The 22,080-nt window shown below is 38.6% G+C and overlaps 1 protein-coding gene across 15 annotated transcripts in view; it reads left to right on the top strand.

Annotated features, from left to right (window-relative positions):
• RET (ret proto-oncogene) overlaps nucleotides 1-22,080 on the top strand; it is a 263,437-nt gene that overhangs the window by 202,112 nt on the left and 39,245 nt on the right. The window lies entirely within an intron of this gene.

The following is a 22,080-nucleotide window of genomic DNA, read 5'->3' as shown; positions in this document are numbered from 1 at the left end:
TGGGCACTTTTGTTTACTGAAGCACTAGTATATCAATTACTGAATAATCATTTCGCTGATACAATGGAGAAATTCAGCTGTCCAAAATTTGGGGCTCTGCTCTTTACCATATCTAAAGGCCTGGAGCAATACCTTGTAAGAAAATTTCATAATTTTGCTGGATTTTTTTCTAAAGCCACAAGATTTTTCTGTTGTTTGTTTGTTTGTTTGTTTTTGTCCAGAGAGGTTGGTCAGTGAGTGATTCAGTAAAGTACTGATGTGCAAATCCTGTCAAAAATTTGCACTAACCTCCTGAACCTGTCAAAGTGCCAAAGGCACTGTTAGTTACAATGCTGCCCTTAATCAAGAGGCCTGGCAAGGCCAGAACTGTAGCTTCTGTTCTTGCATTATTAAATATCAACAGCTAATAGCGTGCTTAGTTAGTACTAGTTGATTCTTTAAATGATAGCTTATGGGGAAGGAGCACATCCTGTGTGTGAGGGGAAGAGTCATTAACTTCCCCTTGAATAATGACATTTAGGAGCAGGCTTCAACATGCCCATGTTTTGCCCCTGCCCCTGTTAGCCTTTGAAGAGGAGATTTCCTCTTTCTCTTGGACATTGTTTTGCCAACTGTCCTGGGTTGACTGCCTGGAGCACTTAGCTCTGTTTCCCCAGAGGCCTTGTGACATGTTTTTCTGGCTCCTGCTGGAGCATGAACCTAGCTGGCTGAATGAGTATCCTTTTTAAAACCTCTATTCTCTGTGCAGTTAAGTGACATGTCCGATGTAACCTTTTGCAGAATCAGATGCATGCCTTGCAGGTTTGAGAGTTGCTGGTGAAAGCTATTGTCATCCTAGGCATGGAATGCCAGCAGGACAAGGAGTGGCAGATTTTGGAGTCTTTCTGTCGCTTAAAGACAAGTCGTAGTCATTCAGATCAGGACTGAACCTATAGTGTTTTGAGAGAGGCTGACAATGCCATTTTTATGTGCAACAGTGCGCTCTATTCATAAGGAAATGACCGCAGAAATGTGTACCCAGCTGTCTCTGTATCAGTAGCATCTATGCATAGCAGCTGCTGATGTTTGTGATCATTTCCTATCAGGCCCTTCTTATTTTGGTGGATAAGCCTCAAAATAATTAGTTAAAATCTTGGAACTCAATGACACCTAAGAGCCAAAATCTAAGCCATTTCAGTGACACCACTGTTGCATTGCCTTAATCCAGTAAATTTAAGCCAGCGTTGAATGATGTTCCCTCAGACAGGGAGTTTGTGGCAATATTCCCTGCAGTCCTTGTCCTTGAGTATCCCCTGCTTCAGCCCTGGTCTCATGTCACTTAGCCCAGAGGAACCTCTGGAGTCCCACAGCACCCTGGGTTAGTTCCATGTGCTGCGTGGGTGTCGGGTGCTCACATCTGCAGCTGCTCGGGACACGCCTGCGGCGCTGGATGTGGAGCATGCCTTGGCCATCAGCAGATACCATCTGAGCAAAGTCCTACTCTAATGCTTTGACTTTTTGTTGTCATTTTTAAATCTTTGTAGCTGCCTTCATAAAGAGGCCTTCTGGCTTTTTCAAAGTTGTTTTTGAAAGTCCTTTTTGTACAATTTTACAAGAATCACAGCAAGAGAAGAGATGATATCGTGGCCGGGGCTTTAATCTATTATTTATTAGACCTCAGTTAAATGAGGTGCCTGTGACAAAGCAGGGTGCATGGTTTTGGTTAAGTCCCCTGGGTCCCTTGGTATGCAGTGTATTAGAACTGTCAGTGCAAAGCACCCTTAGAGAGGAACTTTCTATTTGTGCATAACTCCCCTTACTACTTCCAGCTTCTCTTTGCAAAGGAAATTATATCCTTAAAAGCAGACTGTAGGTGGATTAGGTCCGTACTGAAGACACATCTGTGCTGGAGGTTTTAACTGATGGACATAGTTTTGCCATTTAGATATATCCTTAACCTTTCTGTGCCTCAGTTCCCCATGTGTAAAACAGGGATAAGATTCTTGACAACTCAGAGAAGTGGAAATACATTAAACATGGTGAGACCACTTAGTACTACAGTGATGGGGAGGAATGCTGTAATGAGGAGATACTATTTCACATTTATGTTTTTAAGGGCTTGGCAACACTTATCCACACAGAAACTACACCGCAAATTTGTGTCCATTATTCCGTGAAAACTTTTCTGTGAAGAAGGAATCTTTTTCATCATAGCTTAGAGCTGTTGTAGGCCTGCACATTCAAACTATTCTGTGCTTTTCTGTTTGGGCAAGTAAATATTTCTCACCCTAGTGTTGGAACTTCTTTTTCTTGTCCTAAGTCAGAAACTGTGAAAAGAGCATAAGGCCTATGGAAAGGATGAAATAAATATGCTGGTGATTCAAAAGCTCCGTTTATACCGGCAAACAACCATGAGTATGTAAGCAAACATGACTTCTTTTTTTCTCCCTGTTTATGTGATTTTTAAACTGAATGAGTACTTACCCAGTCAGTACAGAAAGTATTCCATCATTTTATGCTGTTGTGGTTTGGGCAGGAGGAAATGTGGACTGGGAGACCTTGGGCATTGAGATTCTTTGTGGATATTTTGATCCTTAAAGCAGCAGTCCCCATCAGACACTTCTCAACAACCTTAGTTTTTCAGTAACCTTAATCATCTTTCAGTGGATGTTACTTTGAGAGCAGAATTAACATACTGAGTGCTTACAGGGAATGGAATGACATTTAAGATCAGGTTTGCCTGTTTTCCAACCCCTTGACAGTGTACACAGAACTGATGTAGCCAACAGTGGTGTGGTCCAGGAGGCCACTCTAAGTGGCTGCTTTTTCAACCAGTTGTTAGAGCTCCCGGTCAAGCCATTGCTTCCTGAGCCATTGAAGCCTTCTCTGTCAGATCAGTGACTTGGAACAGTGATCAGTGCAGCAGGCTTTTCATTTGCATGGTTTCCTGACAGGAGGTAGGCTTCTTTTATTTCTAAGTGTTGATAAAATCAGAACTCAGTTGCTAGACTCCCAGTCTACATCCGTGTCAGCTGTGTATTAGCAGGACACCTTTGTTTTCTGAGGTGTGTAGGTTGATACTAGACATCTCCAGTGCACCTCACTTATCTTACTGACAACAGTGCTAATGAACTATTCATTTACTTTGACCCACTTTTTTTTTCTCATGAGTAATACCTAGCCAATACCAACAAATTGTCTTAATACTTCAGTTTCACGGTTGGTTGGTTGCTTTTGTTTTGTTTTGAAGTTTTTCCCCCTAGTTCTTTGAACAGCTGCAGTAGTTCCTTGTAGTAGTTTCCTTACATGGAAAACAGGCAAATTTGTAGTCATTACAAATAGTTCAGAGAGCAAATCCTAATAAAAGGGAGGAGTTCAGCAGTATGCTTCCCATGTTTTTAGGAATGTATAGGAAAATACAGATAGAAGAATCAGGGACCAATTATACTGAAGTAGTATATACTGATAAGACAGGCACTTTTCTATGCAGGCATACTCATTGATGATTTGTATATGTGGCCACCTAACTATACATCAGTATCTTTTGTATGACACGCTGCTAAAACTGTACTCTGCAATCACCCACAAGCTTAAAAGAAAATAAAACTGAATTGAGTAGAATAGTGTGCAGAATATAACGCCTTCCTGCTCAATCTGGTGGTTTAGTATCAATGAAGATTGATTTAATGGTGTTTTCCTCATAAGAAGAGTTCAGAAAACCAATTTCCCATTTTTTCCTAGTATGTTGTCCAGGAAAACAGAACTGGAGTGAATTCTGTTAAATTTATTGGAAAAGTCATGGAGGTTCTCCTCCTGGAAAGAATAATGGCAAATTTCATTGGGACATCTGTGTGGTTATTTGAAAAAAAAAAAAAAATTGGCATGATGTTAGCTTGGATTTTTCAGAGTGGTTATTTCAAATATTATTTGGTTGAAAATAAATATTTTGGATTTTAATTAAAGGTATATGCAGTGCTTTTCTGGGTGCATGTGTTTATATACATGCAGAGGAATAAAAATCATTGTCTTACTTAGCTGCTGCTTTCTGACACAGTTTTATTCCATTCATGGAAGAATATGTAGAGAAGATGTAATAATAAATCAAACTTTATTGTGGTTAATGCCTTAAAAATTGGAAATCATCTGGAATCTGTGATCAAATTACCAGCTATTATTATTTTAAGTACCCATTTTCTGTTTCCATGTAAATAATGATGACCAATAGGGAACTGCTATCTTACTTAGCATGTTCATTAGCAATTTTTCCTTTTGATGGGGCTTACAGAAAAAAAAAAAGAGGGAGAGGTAGGAGCTGTGTCTGACGGTAATGCTGATTTGGATTAAATTACTAATGATATTTCCATTTGGAATGTTCAGAGGAGCAAAGTACAGACCCAAATTAAACTGTATGTGTGTACGTTCAGCAATTTTCAAGGCTGAAGCAAAACAGGGGTTAAGGGTTTTTTTGTGTCTCTCTATTGAATTGTGATAATTTCATGAAATTACTCTGCAGCTGATCTGGGCAGGAAACCAAACTTCTCAGTCTGAAGTCTGATCCAGATCTGTAACTCTGAGAGCAAATTTGTATACATGGAACTCAGTATCACCTCTTCACTCATTCAAAAAATTTTTAATTAAGGCATCTTTTTTTGGGTCACTTGTAATTTCAGAAGCTTATTCCCACTAGTTTGCTCATATGCCTCTGTCTCTTGCTTTTACCAGATTTATGTAGCAAATTATGCTCAATAAAAAGATACATTAAATCATCTAAAGTATTATAAAATTAACATGGTCTGACCAGACAGAATATTTTTTAGGTGCTTAGAGCATCTTTTCCAAAAGTAATTAATTTCATAAAAATAACCTAACAATCTCCGAACTCATGGTACCTTGGAGAAGGAGATCTCTGTATTTTGTGGAGTCGATGTTATTGAAATGTAATGCAGCTAAAGGGATGAAACTTGTAAGAGTGCAGTCAAGCTACTAAAATACTCTCTGAATTTGCTGAAAACTGCTACCTTAAGGTGAGAAAAGGTGTGAGGTAGCTGTGGGACTGACTTTTGAACAGCCTGTAGATGTACTTTGCCTGATTTAATTTCTGCCTCTCAAGGTCTGTTGTCATGGTGGAGTTCGTTTTAGAAGATGGAGAAACATGATGAAGAAATCTGCTTTATAGCCAGATGAGGTTTTCCATTGTTTGTGCTAAAAATCTGTTTAAATAGCTGTGCCCACCCAGTTGCTGAATGTGCTTAATCTTGGTTTACTAGTTTCCAATATTTTGTTTTGTCTTGTAGTTTTTGATGGTTTTCTTTATGTCTTTGACATAAAAGCACATTCATAGATTTTTCAGTGCAACTGCCTGGTTAAATGTGTTTCCTCCATGTGCTATTTTGTAGGTATCCAAGTGGACTGTAGAGGATTTGGGTGTTTTGTCTGTTGTTTGAAGTATAAGAGCTGTAGTTTGTTCATTAGGAGCATGAGGTTCAGGGTTGCAGATTAACCAGCTGCACTGCCTGCATTCATGTGGTCACAACCTTCCAAATTTACCCCATCATGAAAGGAAGAATTAATTATAGTCCTAATTGACTGTTTCCTTGGATATAAGCAGGAAGGAACTGCTAGGAGGCAAAGTGATTAATCAGTTAAGCTAGTTACATCAATCAAATGTGTGAGAAAGTTCATCATCCCAAAGGCAGAGTAAAGTAATGCCAAAATACAAAAGCCATCAACTCTTTCATTGGGGTTTTGCTGTGTTTCTTTTGTCAGTTTTCTGAGGAATTGCAAAAAAAAAACCAAAAAAACAAAAAAAAAACCAAAAAAAACAAACCAAAAACCACATGGCGATTGACCCAGTCTGTTTGACAATCTGTCTGGATTACGGTGGAAGAGGTGATGCAGCAATCTGTTCTCTTATCAGACATTGCATGTAGTCCTCATTAAAGGACCTTAGCATACGTTTTTCATGCAGATGGACAAGTCACACGTATCTCTGAAACAAGTAACTCGGTGCCGCTATCTCACAAATCCCGTCGGTCGTGCCAGTGAAATGGAGACTCTTGGTTGCAGACTTGGTGGTGAAGTACTACCCAGAGAGCTTTATCCTAGTGAAAGCCTAAAGCTTTAACTCCCAGTTGACAGTGCCTTGTAGTATTCTCCCTGTGTCCCCTGGCTGCCAAGCCTTCCTCCCCTGGGGAACATGTGGCACCTTGAGGCCAAGTGAAAACATTCTGGAAAATCCCTTTGAAGCATTATCATCTTCAAGTGAAGGTATTTTGGGTAATTGTAATTGACTGGGTTGTAAACAACAGCTTTTAAAGAGCAGTTAAGTTTTTCTTGCTTTGGCTGACAACCTGTCAGAGAGGAAGGGAGAAGGGATGGGAACCACTCTTCTCCTTTGCTCTGGAGAGCCTTTGGATGGGCGAGGCCCCACGCACTGGGTTGTTTGTCCATCCTTCCTTCTGGGCACACTTGGTTTAAGCCCAGCTCGCTCCTTTAGTCACACACAGTTCCACAGTGGGTGGCACAGCTGAGGTGATGGGGTCAGAGAGGAAAAGACAAAATGTGGGAGAGAACAGCTTCTGGTGGTATTGCCAATAACAGCAAAGGTTGTGGCACGAAGGTCCCAGAGCCCCGAGGCACAAGCTCAACACAGACTGTATGAGTACCTTTGCTTCACAGGAACCACCCGTGTGCTTGTACAGCCACATGAACTGTATTTTCAGGACTGGAAACTTCATTGTGGTGCATTTTTTTAGGAAACAATCCAGTTTCACTCACTTTTATTTCTCTATAGCTAGAAGCTGATACATAGAAGGCTTTCTGTTTGCCTGAGCTCTGGAGGGCTGTGGATGCCAATTGTGTGACAATTGAAGGAAAACTTGGGAAATAGAGCTGTGCAGGAGGTTAGGAGGAGTATAAGAACAAACAGGCTTCTGTAAGTTAACACAGGAAAAAGTAATTACAATTCTATAAGGTTTCCTGGAAGTAGTAATGTACTCAGATATAAAATCTGTACACACTAGAAATCCTATGTAGAAAAAAAGCATTTGAGCATTTATGCTGAACAATTTTTGATTGACTTGATAATCTAAAATATTAGAGTTCAGAGTCTGTGTGTATCTGTATTACTACTTTCATTAGATTTTCACAGATGTGTATTAATTCTTGTGAATGAGCATATGCTAGGACATAGTCTCGTTTGTGTGCAACCAATATGAAATTTAAGTGTTGATATGTAAATTGTTTAAACCAGAAGAGAAATATGAGCAGTATTAATCTTGTTCTTGCTTTGTTTCTATATTTGAAACATTGGACTGTGTAATGAAGATATGCTGAATGTTAGCTAACAGCTTCATTTATGAGCTTTCTAGGGTAAATGAATTGTTTTAGAAAACAGGGTATTCTGCATACTTAAGAAGAGACAGATTTAATCTAAATTGCTCCAGAAAAAAAACATGATTACTAGTTAAAGAAGCAATTTGAATTTTTTTTAAAGATTATAATTAAGGTCTAGGCAGTGCAGTTTTTATTAGCATATATATTTATTGTGTATTTTATATATATATGTTTGCCTTTATAAATATCAAATCCATAGCAACTTTTTAATGCAGCTACTTCTAATCTCTTATTACTGTGCTAAATCCTTGGCAGATGGCTCTCATTTTGTAAAAGGAAACATTTCTAGGAAGGTCATTTTTCACTTGCGTGCAACTTAATTTTCTTGAATGAAAGGTGAAATGCATGAAGTAGTATTGTGACTGTAAATGTCTCTGTGTGATCAAAATGTCTTTTGGCTAGCGTGCCTTTGGGCTTGGCATAAAAAAGGTTATCTTGAGTAATAGGACAAGTGGCTTTAGGTGGTGTTGCTTGAGTAGGAGTGTTGGATGAGATGATCACCAGAGGTCCCTGCCAACCTCAAGCATTCTGTGATATGTTGTTTTAAAAAAAATCTAGAGCACAAGACCACTGTTTCTGATCAAATACCATCTGTTTGTGCCTTCTCAATTTTCCTTTAGAAGTGGAAAAGATACTGGTAACTTTATATGCTTGAGAGATGGCCAAGTTGTCTCAAAAATGAACCAACCTCCCATGACTAGGGTAGTGCTGAGAAACGGAAATGCTGTCTGCAGGTGAGCAGCTAATTTACAGTGGATCCAGGACATACGGCTGTGGAGGTTGCCCAGTCCATTCTGGACTTTAGCCTTACAAACACAAAGGCCTGATGTATAACTCTACTCTCTGTCTTCTGCTCCAGAAGAGAGTTATATTTTGCTCGTACGGCTGTATAAGTTGATTTGCTCTGCCTTTTTTCAGAGAAAAGTGGATTAAACCCGTAATGAATAAATCTAATTTTAAAATTACATTGTTGATCTTCACTGCAGCAACATGTGAGATCCTTTCTGAGGTTTGCCAATCAAATGTGCAAAGACAAAACAAAATATCTGCAGCCAGGCATTCCCATTTGCAGAGTAACAGCAATGTGATCTTTGTAAAAAGTTGTATTTCAGCAAAAATTGGGTCAGCCAGAAAGCTTTGAGTAGGTCCCAAAGTCCTTATGGCATACGATAAAAAATAGTGGGTTTAATGATATATAGACTGACTGACTCCACTGGGCTTTTTGGTGAAGTAGCATTCATTCAAATGGATGGGGATCATTGAAAAATTACAGTTGATGTGCTACATTAATTTTGGTTTAAAAGGGAATATTATCCTACCTTAAAAACAAAATATTGCTGAATTAAAGGTACAGAAAAACACATTAAACTCTTGGAATAGTGCTGATTGTACAAATACTATTTTGAACCGAAATTCTGGACAAAGAAGTTTAAAACAACATATACCGTTACACAGGGAATTGTAGCTGAAACTTTAAAATATGTTTTCCTTAGCATAAGTTCTTTAAGTGTAGCACTTTCTCATTCTTTTTGACTAAACATTTTTATGCAATAGTCCCCAAGCATGCATCTTTCTCTCCTTAGGTGTAAACCATACTCTCACACATTTATGTCACTGTGGATATGCTAAAATTTGTCTTCTTATCCTGTCTGCAAGTATTTGCAAAATGTTGCCTGTAGTCTCAAAGCTGGTGAAGTCTTACAGGGTTCTTGACCTCAGCAAGTTTGGATGAGGCAATGATTGTATTAAAAATAAGTATTTTTGTGAGATGTGCCTGCACTTGTCAGTTATTCTGAGTCTGTAGCCTGGTGTAGGCTCAGCACTACTTAGGCAGTAGCATGAGCTACTGTTCATGTGCTCTTAATCTGTGCTTTCTGAGGAGTGCTGCACGTCCAGGTGCTCCTTTGTGAGCGTGGGCAGGTTTGGCACAGCGGTGCCAACTGTGGTATCATAGAACTTGTAGGGCTGGAAGGGGCCTTTGGACATCATCCAATCCCACCCTGCTGCCAAGACAGGGTCACCTGGAGCAGGTGACACAGGGTCATGTCCAGGTGGGTTTTGAATGTCTCCAGAGAGGGAGATTCCATGACCTCCCTGGGTAGCTGTTCCAGTGCTCTGCCACCCACAACGGAAAGAAGCTCTTCCTCATGTTGAAGTGAAACTTCCAGCCAATTCACCTGTGTCTCCTGCCCAGCTCTTCCCAAGTTGTTTTCAATCTAAGAGACAAGATGGCTGATGAAAAGTTCCTGGTCCTTAAAACTTGAAACATTCAAGGAAACTTTTGAGCCCGCTGTGCATCCTTAAGTGAGACATAGTTGTCAGTCTGTGGTTTTCTAGATTCTTGTCTTTGAGGAGGACCAGTCAGATGGTGAGCTTGAACATTAGTCAGAAGTGTTGGCAAATAATAGGTCCATTTCTCTGATTCTCGCCCTTATATATTACTCCCCAAATTTCCATCCTCTGTTCAACAGGAACTGTAATCCATGTAACCCAGCATCTGATGCCTGCTGGTTGTTTTCCATCTTTCTGAAGCACTCAGTTCTATATGCAAGTATGTAAGCTCATGCAGAAGGCCACACAGTGGTCAGTGCTTTCAGTGCTCTTGATACTTAATTTTTTGTATAGCATTAAAATGTTGTATGTGTGACGCCATCCCTAAATATATAGCCTTTGTCTAAATTGTTTCCCACTATTGTCTTGTCTCTGAGTGGGCTATTGGATTACTGGAACTGATATGTTGAAGTACTTGGAGATAGATCTATGCAGAGAACCTCCCAAGCAATGCTCAAAGTGTCATGGTGGGGGCCAGGCTTCACTGGAAGTCCGTTTGTAACAGAAACAAAGTTGGGGTTTTTCCATTTTGTTTGTTTTTTAATTCTACATTGTGTTCCAAATGCACAAGCAATTGGGTTAGCTAGCTGAGCAAAGTCTTCTCCGGTGCATGGAAAAATATGGGAGGTCAAGCCCTTTCTAATAACATTACAAGAACTAGGGAATAGTCACTGGAAATGGCATTGCCTTCGAAATGATTCATGCAAGCCAAAAGCCAGAATCTTCTCTCTTTCCTTGAAATCAGAGTTTATTAAATTGATAATTGCTTTAAGTTGGAGAAATATGGAAAGGAATGACATTTATTTTCCTTCCAACTGCTTTCATCTCTGCCAGCCGGTGTGTGGGAACTCCCAGTGAGGGGCAGCAGAACTTGTCAATGTTCATTCCAGAGCAGAGCAATTGAAAAGCCACAAAATACTTTTAAGCAGCTCTGCCCTCACTTTTCTCACACTGAAGTCTCGTTAGCAAAGTGAGCAGCTGCCCAGTGGATTTTACTGTCCTCAGAAAAATATTAGCTCATCAGCAAAAGAAATGTGCGCCAAAAAAGTAAAAAGAGACACCTGTGGTTGGGTAATGCTCTGGGAAGTAGCTTTAATGCTTATCAGGGGACCTCTGTGACCTGAAGATTGATTTATACCCTGGACCTTTTATTCTGTAGCCTGAAAGTATTCAAAAAATTTCCTAGGTATCTGGCTTGGTCATGATGTGCATTTTGCATTGTACACGTGGTGGTAGTCTAGAATCAATGTGGATGCATGTTAAAACTGAAACTGAGTTTTTGAATATGAAGATATACACAGATAATGTTTTGTTATGGGCATTTAATTATATATAGAGATCATGCTGTATTTCCTCTTTCTCAATTTTTCTAATTGCACCTGCAAGTTGGAACTTTGATCTGATATTTCCTAAGCCAGTGTTTTTTAATCCCAGTGCAGCCGGAGAATCCCAGTTTAGTCCAGCAGATTGTTTTTTCCATTTTTTTTTGTCACACTGACTTTACAAATTCTAGGAACATTTAGCTTCAGCCTTGAGTCCTGAACCTGTTGGAAGAGAGATTTATGAAAGGAAGAGTCCACCCTACTGCATGTTCTTGGTAGCTATGGCATAGAAAGAAATCTGTAAATTGTAAAGGTTTGTATGATGTTGTCTCCTTCTGGCATGAAACGCAGCAGGTTTCATTAATGATAAAATGTGAATAGATAAGTGTATGCTAGAAACTTAAGCTTTGTTAAGTTTTTACAATAAAAAGCATCAAGCCAGGCAGCTTTTTATTCCTGATGCAAGGAGACTCTGTTTCAGGAGAAGCATTCATGGAAAAGTCAGTGCACTTGAGTCACATATCATGACTGTAAAACCCAGCTTGGCTTGTTGATGGCAAATGTTTGTGGTGTGTGTGGGGAGGTGTTTAGGGCACAGGTAAAGAAAGGCACTTCTAACACAGTCACCGAAGCTGCAGTTTTTAATTTACATTTCTGTGGTACTCAGTTGAAATCTGAACTTGTGTTTTCATTATATGTTCCAGTCTTCTAGCCTGTGAATATTGCTGCCTTGATCAGAAAAGAGGGGAAGCAGAGGAAATGAGGTTTTTTACTGACACTTAAATTTAAAACATGAGCTCTTGATGAAATAGTGCAACAAGCACCTTTGCAGAGGAGTTGAAAAATCAATATGCCTTGATAAAATGTGCATGGAGATACTGTGCTGGAACAAAACCTGATTGCTTCTTTGTGACAGGAGATGCCACTGGAGGTGTTTTCAGCTCGTAAACAGAGCACAAAGCATCAGTTTCACCATCTGAGAAAAATATAAATGTATAAACTTTGTGTTTCAATATTCTTTTTGGGTCGGGCTGCCCAGGAGCTAATCGCTGAAGGATGACAGCACTTCCTTTGACTCTGGGTCTGTCACTTGCAGTTTGTTTATACATCAAAAACGTGTTATCAGAATGACTGCTCTGGTAGTCTGAGTTCAAAATAAATGTCAGCATCAAGGACTATCTGTGTGCATCAGTGCAAGCCAGGACTCGGTGCAGACCTTGATGTAGAAGAAATAGCTAATAATTAAAGACAGTAAGTGATCAGAAGTTACCCAACAGAGAAACTGCAGCATAGCAGCATTAGTGAAGTCTTTATCAAAAGTGTCTGTTATGTATGAGAGATACAAAGAATTGCTTCTCTTCTGTTGGCAGTGGAGGGTATAAACATGGGGCAAAGTTTTAGCTGTTACAATAAAAATGTTTGTAAAGTAAAAAAGGCATTGAAATAGTTGTGAAATACATTAAGAAAATTCAGTCTTTAATAATCAGAGGAGGATTGTTTTGTGCGTGCGCTTGCTTGGCAGTCTGTGGTGGTTTGGCATGCCCTCTAGCAAGGGACTGGGCTGGAACCCAGAAGTTCACTTAAAGGAAAATAAAGCTCTTTAATAATCCTGTAAAGACCCCTACTCTTCCAGATTTTCCCCCTGCTTTTACTTTTGTTTCTTTTAGACTTCTCTAGTTCACTCCTGTAGCTTGTCAAGGATATGAGGTAGTTTGTGACTGTCTCAAAGCCAGTGGAGAAGAGCTGTCTGGAACAGGCAGCAGTGCCCAGCACATATCATTAGTGGTCTGTCGGCCCCTTTCCAAGCCTTGTCAATACAATTTCTGCCCTTTTGCTGACAACATTTATGCTTTAAGACAACAGCATAACGAGTAGCTACTGTGCAGTAATGACTGAAAGTCCCCAAAGGAAAAGTTCTGTTTTATTAAACAGGGATGTTCACAGTTGGAATAGTGGGGGTTCTTGTCTTTTTTTTTTTTTTTTTTCATGATGGCAGGTGTAATATAGATTTTTTAAAAACTATTTTAGAAGCAGTGTGCCTTGTAAAAGCACTTAAGAAAATATCTTCTCTGCCAGAGTGTCTTAAGGAATTCAAGATTCAAGTGCAAGTGTGTCTTAATAGTATTTTAGCTCTTATATATACATATGTATTAGAATGAGATAATAAAAATTAAAAAACAACAATACGATAAAGAACTTATATTCTTAATTTCACTTCATAGATGGCCTAAAATACAGTAATCTTAACCAAAAATATAGTGATTGATTAAACCAAAATGCTCTGTTAATTCAAGACAAAACTTTAAATAAATCAATAAACAAATAAGCTCACAGTTGCAGTGAGATTTCACTTCCTGGACTGAAAAATTGAACTGCAGGCTCATAGCTCCCTTGAGTGTTTGAAAAGAGAATAGCAGCTCTTAATAACAGAGCACTTTGCTGTGAGGGGTGGATGTTCATGTCATTACTGTTTTTCTGGCAAGTTTTCAACCACCAGCAGCAAAAGTTTTCATTGATTGCCTCCTGCTGTAAGGCAGTAATTACACTGCTCGATCTCTCTCTTTCATGAGCTGCAGGAATTGGAAAAAATAAGGGAAGCTAAAGATATTAGATATGGATAAAACACAATTCAGGCTGGGCTATTTCCTATATGTTACTGCATGAGGTCTAGCAGGCTAATTTTTACACATTTGCACTAAATACAGAAAATAGATTTTCCAGTGTAACAGTGGAGAATCCAAAGTAAAAATTTGATCCAGATGCTATAGAGTCATCCACTCCTTAGAAAATGAGATGATATTGTATGCAACTTTTCTCTGAAAACCAGACTCCTCTCACCACGACACAGGTACAGGGTCACTGGTATTGATCAAGAAGAATTAGCCATTGTGCAGTTATCCCAAATTGGTACTGTTACATTTGATAAAGGTTCTGTTAATTGTTGCAGTCCAGTGATGCTGAGGGGGAAAAGAAGCTGTTTGTGAGAAATACTGGTACTTATTTCACCTGAGCGTGTTTTCACTCCGAAGATGGCTTAGGCAGAGGAAATGGATGGAGGTGTTTGTGCACTGCACTGAGCTGTCAGAAAGTGATCCCTTATGTCTGACTTCATCTATTTATAATTGACAGGAAGACTTGTGTTCATTTTGGTGATACAGAATCAAGTGCAGCTGGAAGAAGACAAATGGGGAAATTTGAGCTTAAGTAGTAATAGAATGCAGGAGTTTGTGCATATACAAATCTTTGCCATAAATCAACAGTTAATTGGTTTTCATTCATTTTCATGACTTGGGATTGTGAAAATGTAGTACTCTATATTTATTAAGGAATCAGCACAGTGACCCAGATCTGTATCTTAATGTAGGAAATGTATTGTGATGCTGATATCCTTTTAACTAAGATTATTAATTTAAGCTTATTTGTCTTTGCCTTTAAGGATCCTTTCATCTTATCAAGTATGCTGAACAATTTCTGCAGATAAGTGTCCTGTGATTTATTTTTACGTTTTTATGAAACAAATATATTTGGTTGTCAGTACTTTGTTCTGCAAATTGCTGCTATAATGTTTACCTTCTGTATGAGCTCAGCACTGTTAGACTAAATATATTGGAAAGCTAATTAAAGTATAACAAGCATTTGGAGCACTTGTATGTCACTCCATGATTAATTGAGGATTTGATACAACTACTGTGTCAGTTTTACCACAGAGCAGTGAGACATGTCACTGGTCTTCTCTAGCTTCTCGTTACCACAGTCTTTGTGTACACATCATACATAAACACGTTCTAGAAGGCATGTGAGATCCTACACAGAGTAAATAAGCATTTATTAATATAATTTGTGCTGCAATACAGTAGAGAGTTCCCTTGTCTTACATTTCAGCTCTATACTGCTACAGAGCAAAAGTACATCCAAGTATTCTCAAACAATTAAGCCATACTTTAAAAAACAAGTATTTAATACAAATAAGGGGAAGTGGCAAAATCAGGGTCTGAAGAATTTTCAGAAACCCCTCCAATCTCTCACAGAAGCTTTCCACACATACCGATTTCTACAAGGGACAGTTTAAGTTCTACTAACACTGGTATTTAGAACAGTGAAGCATCAAAAACTTGTCTTTTTGCTAAAGTAATAAAAAAAACCCGAAACAAATAAAACAAACAACAAAGAATGCAAGAGGAAGGAAACTTCTAGCCTTTGTGGCACTTAAAGAGCAGTTTTCTAAAACTTACCTAGAGGTACAGGCTCTGGAGGAAAGCGTAGGCACAGGTTTGACCTTGATCTGAACTTACAAGTGAAGCTTCATTAGAGGTGATGTCCTGTTCTCTGGTAGATCCTGAGCTGCACAGATTTTCCAGTCTTGAATTGAGACAAAAATGACAATCTTAGCAGTTCTCACAAATCAAAATTTGCTTATTTTTGATAAATTTAGGGTCTTTCATCTGGACATTTTTTAAATTTATGTTCAATATGCCTGATATAGAAAACAAACTTTTTGTCAGATCCATCTCTTTGCTTTACCATGTCTGTCTTATTTTCCTGTACCTGAAAATCTTTGTCATTTTGCTGACTAGTGGAATATTTAATATTATATCTAATTATATATTTGTATTTTATCCAATTATATGTTACATAATACTATATTTAATATAATATCTAATATAGTATTTTCTTTCTACTTAATTTCTATATTTTCAGTCTAAAATTCAGGGTTGTTTTCAATATGAGCATGGGAATCTGGTGAGGAAAATCACAAGAGAGGCAATTAAACTTAAAGCAGAGCAGTGTAACAGGTCTGGAGTATATTCTAGCTAAGGACTGTTTCTGCTTACCATCACTTCGTAAGGACCTGCTCTCCCTGGAGGTATGGTGCTCTGTAAAACACATGTATTTCACTGATACCTCTGGTACTGAAATTTATTCTGTTGCTCTCCAAAAATTGTGCTACATGTAAATGTACTCGACACGTGACATTTAGCAATTATCCAGCTCCGTAAGTTTGAGTGTACTGTAAGAAAATTCTGGCATAAATCTCTACAATGATCTGTACCCAATCCACTCTAACCTGGGGTCCAGCAGACAAGCTTTGGGGAATAAAAAGGAAAAAAAGAAAAAAATTAATTTTCACTTTAATACAGTTTCTTATGTTCTGGTGTTCATATCACATGTGTTACAATTTCTGTAGTGATCAGCTTAAAAATGACACATCTAAAAGTAAATAATGTCATGCTGCTGAGCTGCGTTAATGGCTTGCCAGTCAATTAGGAGAATGCCACGTGTTCTCTTTATCACTGCTGTAGTGACTCTCAAACCCATCAGGAGTTACACCCGGGCAGGAGCGCTGCAGCACCAACTCACTGAGCTGGTGGTGGAGTTTCATTGGACTTCTCAGTATAAAAACAGGAGAGGTTTTTATGACTTGCACTTGTGCAAGAAGCAGCCTGCCCTGCATGGTGGTTGGGAGGCTGGCTCAGCCTGGTGCCTGGCTGTGTGGGCATTTAAGGCAGCTCAGTGGCCCTAGGGTCCCTGTGCCACCACTGCTGTGTCTCCAGCTCAGGCACAGGCTGGCTCGTGCCTGACCACCTGCTCAGCTGATGATTGAATCCAGAGTGGTGTTTCTAGCTCTGCTGCTCCATACTACTTTTCTGTCAACTGACAATGTTTTTCCTAGATTATGGACTTTTTGGTTTATGAGGGCAAGTTTATTTCCTAATTGTGTAGAGACTAGAAGGGAATTAAGTGGGCAAGTCCTTTAATTTAAAATATAAAAGTGTATTACTGGCCTTGTTCTCTGATGAATCGAACATTAGGTATATTAATACTAGTAATGGGACATAATGGCTACTTGTCAGAAGTAAAGATAATTATTTCAGGAACACAAAACTAACCTTGACAGATAATTGCCTGTTGAAATCTGATGCTGTGCAACAAATGGAGGATTATTAACAACAGACTCCCATGTTCATCTGTCATATCATTAAATCCTGTATGTTACACTGACAGGGCTATCATTGCATTAAAAGCATCTCCCTTTTCTTGGAGATGTTTGTCAATTCTGGATTAAGGATTTTGATTGCGTGGGGCTGTTCCGTTCTTAATATATTGTTGTGTTGTCCTCCAAAATGCTGAGAAGCTCTGAGTAAATTTTTTCAGTTGTGGGTTATATAGGTGTATAATTACTTGCTGGATGAAAAACAACCATCATTTCCATTTTGCTGATTTTTTTTTTTTCTTATGTCTTTTTAAAAATACAAACTGGTCCTACTGTTTTTAAGTGCATGTTCATCCAGCAGGCACCTTGAGATCTGTGAAGATTTTCGTTTACTAGACAAAAGTGTAACTTATAACATGAACTAGTGAAAAGAAGCTGGAAGGTAACAGACACTCAGGCTCGAGAGACAGTTTTCAATTACATGAGTAATGAGACCCAAAATAATATTAGAAAGTAATGTTATATTTCAGCCATTTGAATTTTTTAAGAATCAAGAGTGAACCTTTTGTTCGAATGCATACTGTAACTTAAACCGTGCAGTGGTCGTGTAAACTTTGAATTTTGACTATGAGCTCAATAAGACATCTGCTACTTAGCTTGAGGCAAATGGTTTGGCCAAGTGGAGAGCCCTGAATTTGAATAGTGCATTGCGTTCCCCGTGTCTGTGGGTTTGGCTCTTAGGCTCTGGATCCTGGGTTCAAGAGCAAAGGAGCTGCTGCATTTTACTCACCAGCAGTTCATTGGCTGCTACCTGCACCACCTTCTCTTCAGAAGAGGATGCTGGGGATGGGTCTTTTGCATCAGGGAAACAGGGTGCTTCTGACCAGGGGCCTCACTGGGTGCTGGTTGTCCTCTCTTGTCACCATATCTGACATGTTTGAGACTCCGCAGGTGATCCACCTAGACATGAGATGGTTTTCCAATTATGTAAGCATGTCCTTTCCCAGAGCAAATCTTGTGACTTGGATAATTCACTTCAAACCAGTTTGTTTGAAGTCTGTAGTTGTACCTTGAAAGATGGTTACAGACGCTGTTTGGGAGAATGCCTTACAGTGAAGTCTTCCTCTTTATCTAATAAAAAAATTTCCTACTCCTTCATTTTGTGACTAAAAAGTTAAACTGTGTTTTCTGTCATCAAGGTTGATATTGAGAACATAACGTTGCTATTGTCAGTTTAACAGTTTTCATCAAGAGCCGTCCCCAAATGCTGCTCATGATGATAGTGGCAAGCATAAAAAGCACTAAAAACATGTAAAGTTTTGTACAGCAAATTTTGTACAGAAGAAATCAATTTGTATCAAAAAAAGGCATTATTTACCTAATCATTCATGACTGAGAAAAGCCACGTGAAAAATTGCCTTATTTCAAAGGGCAATCATGAAGGCTTCAAAGTACATATAATCTCATTTCTCTACTCTCATTTTACCTGCTTTCTCTCCCTGAACTGGAAAACTGCTGTCATAACTGTATCTATTTCCTGTAGGAGCTATTAGTTAGTAGCATTACATCCGCTTAAATGTGATCACTTTCCTCTTCTGTGTGTTACTGATATGCTATTATCCCATAATATTGCTCATCCATCAGAAGTTGCCATGTTTCCTGTGCTGATTGTAGTATGGAGAGCTGAAACAATGCTCAGAGATGCCAGAACATGTTAACAGTTCTGTGATTCTGTGATGTTGCAGAGCACAACCTTCTTGTGGTGCATTTCAAGCTTGTAACGTAACATTTTTCTGTTTTTAATTCCCAAGCAAAATCACTTTAACCATCAGTCTTGAATGTAACCATCTCAATTCCTCTTTATTTAAATGGCAGATTCATTAGAAACTCCATCTGGCTTCCATAGGAAGCTTGCACAAGTCCTTGGAAATGGATTTTTTTTTTTTTATTCAGGACACAAGGAACTGTGGCCAGGATTAGAACCTCTTCCTCCTGCAGCATACTTGCCAGATGGCAAGTTTATTGAATCTGGTTTTAACTCACTAGGGCTTAAAGGAATGAACACAGCTCTGAGAAGTGGGTGCTACATTTCTACTTCAAAGGTCTCCTTTAAAATGAGCCCCCAAAGATGTATATGGAGAGCGTGTCTGTGACCTGGGCAGTCTGTTGCATATCTCTCATCTCTTTCGGTGCTTGAAATGGAGTCAGTGTGACACAAACCACTTCACAAAATCCCAGTAATTTCACAACATTGGGTGACTCTTGTTACATGGCTAAATCAAAGCTTTATATGTATATATTTTGTTTATTTTGCAGTGTTGTAAAGTCTCTTCACTTCAAATACTTGTTTTCTAAGTAAAATGTGAAAGTTTGAGATATTTACTGGTGTCACTTAAAATTATCCTTGGGCATTGTCCTCAGTATAGAACTCTGCTCTGTACTAAAAACTAACACTTTTGATGGACAGAATTTAGTTTAATCAGTTTTAGGTTTGAATCTGGTAGAAAAAGATCATATGTTTATTTAAATCTCTTACAGCAGTTTTTTCTAATTTCTTCAAGTGGCTTTTAAACTTGTGAAATACATTTCCAGCTAATTAATATGTAAATGCTAAATTATTTTATGAAGGAATCTTCCTCTCTTCAGAATACAAAACATTGTTTTGCATTTCTGTTATTTACAAAGAAACCAGATTTTTATAATACAAGATTTTTTACCTTTCTTTCTGACAATGGAGAAGACTCCTCCTGTGAACTGATGCCAAAGAACTTCAGAGAGTCTGCAGCATCAATATTAACCTTTGCTTTTGAATGCAGAGCAGCGGGGCTGCTGGACTCTGCTGAGGTGTAGTTTCATGCCAGGTCTGAGGCATTTAAGTGGCCGTGTCTGTCATAATTATTTCTGTGCTTGGTTACACATGACTGTACCTGTGTGCAGCGTGAGCCCTCATTTGTAGAGCAAAGCATATAAAGATCAGCACACACTTGTTTAGCATAAGGAAGTAAATAATTACAACTCAGAATATTCCTTTTTTTCTCCCTTTCCAACTTCACATGTTGCACATTGATATTGGTTATATATACTCTACTTTCTGTATGCTCCTTCTGCTGGAGGTGATTTCAAATCTCTGCAGTGGGGCTGGTTCTTGTACTGTGTGATGGGAGCACACAGGATTGTTCACCCCAGTCTTGGAAATAAGGAAATAACAGTTACTCCTCTATCCTATAGCTAGTGTTGTGTAAGCCTCATTTGTATGCATTTGTGGGTTGGAAGTGATTTTTCAGTCTTGCTAGTGAATTCTCAGTGTTGAACTTTTTGTGAAGTTTTCATTGTTTTAAAATCAAGTTTTTACACTAAATACCTCAAGGGAGTCTATTTACTTGCACTGGGACTGGGCTTTCTACTTGGAAAAGTAGTACTTATTCCTCTTATTATTGAACCCATTTGTTAGGAGTTCTAGCAGCACATATTCCCCAGGTTTTCCTGCACTTCAAAATAGATGGAGGGACTGAAAAAATATATTTGAAATTTAATACAAATGTTCAGGAATCTTACTTACAAAGAAGAAAGGGTGATAGCACCAGAATCAAAAGTAATAATTTTCTTCTGGACAGAGAATGTCAAGAGTTAATGCTTTTCTAAAACTCTCAAAAAGACTCTGGTTTGCTTCTCTTTGAATTAATTCCTTTGGAACTAATTCAGCTACCATATTATTTTACCACTTTATTCATATATTGCAAAGTATATGTAGAAAAAAATAATGGGCCTCTGCAAACCTGATGGATGTAATTGCATCCAGGGATACAGATGATGTCATGAATCATTGCAAGGTACGATGGTTTCTGTGGTGTTTCTAAATGAAATTAGAGCTCTCTTGTTTTTACAGTTTGTTTGCAGTTCATTCCATTCAGTAGAACAGTGTATGGATCCAATACTGGTACCAAATAACTATGTGCTATAGCCTGATGCTATTTTGAAGATGTTTTGGCCTTATATCCCTAATTTTACTGCTGCATTACCATAATTTCCAGTTGTATCTGGCTTGATTTAAGCTGAGAGAGCTTTGTATTAGTAACATATGGAAGTTATTGTTTACGTTTGTTCAGCAGATGTGTGAGCTTTTTATATGCCTGACTCCGTATCACTTGGATTAAATGATGCATAATTCTGCAGTATTCAAGTATTCTTTTGGATGAGAGCAAGTACTGACTGTCAGTGCACGTGAAGTCCAAGAGTGAAAGTTCCAGTATTTTGGTCTGTGTGAGTGCAGTGAGCATCACTTTGTCCCCTCCTTGCTAATCCAGCATTCCACTCTGATCACATTTGCAAGAAGTGAAATTGGAAGGGAAGCACTGGAAACAGGTAGAGAGGCCATTGCAGTGACCTGGTAAGGTGAGATCAGCTGAAGAAATAGGCACCAAGGGGGTGCAGTTGAGCCCTACTAAATGTAAATGTCTGCAGAGCCAGGGTGGGAGATGATCGGGTCAGTCACAGTCATTGTACTGAAAAGAAATGTACATTTCCCTTCTCACTCACTTCTCAGCTTTCCCATCTGTCATATTTAAAATGCTTAGAACACTTTCATATCAGTATTGTTTTTAAACAACTCTCATTTTCTGTACCAAGAGTATCATGCTGGACTGTTTAAAAAGCAGGGGTAGCCACAAAAGTACTCCTCTATAAGAAGGGTTTTATGTAATCTGAAGAAAAGCATGCAAGCTACTGATAAATTTTTGGGTTTTCTCTCAACAGAGAGCGTGTTTAAAGGGTTTTAAAGTGTGAGATTTCATCAAAAGTTTTTTTTTTTCTTCTTTGAGTATTATCTGTGAGGTAATGGAATTACAACTGGGAGCACCAGGTAGGAACTTAAGTAAAATTTGGCAAGCAGAGCTTCCTTAAGTGTTCAGCATAAACTGGGCCTCGTGTACAGCAGAGCAGTTTTGCTTTCAAAAAGCAGATGATATTGTAACTTGAACATAATCTGTAGGCCATATTTTTGGTGGCTGTGTCCTTGATTTCAGTGCAGTAAAATTGTATTTCTTTACACCAGATGGGGATCTGCCTTTTTCCACATCTCTTTTAATGCTTCTTTACTTCTTGGAGAATGATGCCTTTGGTTCT

The sequence above is a fragment of the Aphelocoma coerulescens genome, chromosome 6, assembly GCF_041296385.1.
Source record: "Aphelocoma coerulescens isolate FSJ_1873_10779 chromosome 6, UR_Acoe_1.0, whole genome shotgun sequence".
Lineage (NCBI taxonomy): Eukaryota > Metazoa > Chordata > Aves > Passeriformes > Corvidae > Aphelocoma > Aphelocoma coerulescens.
The sequence above is the reverse complement of the archived record's forward strand: the minus strand, read 5'-3'. Positions and strand labels throughout refer to the sequence as shown.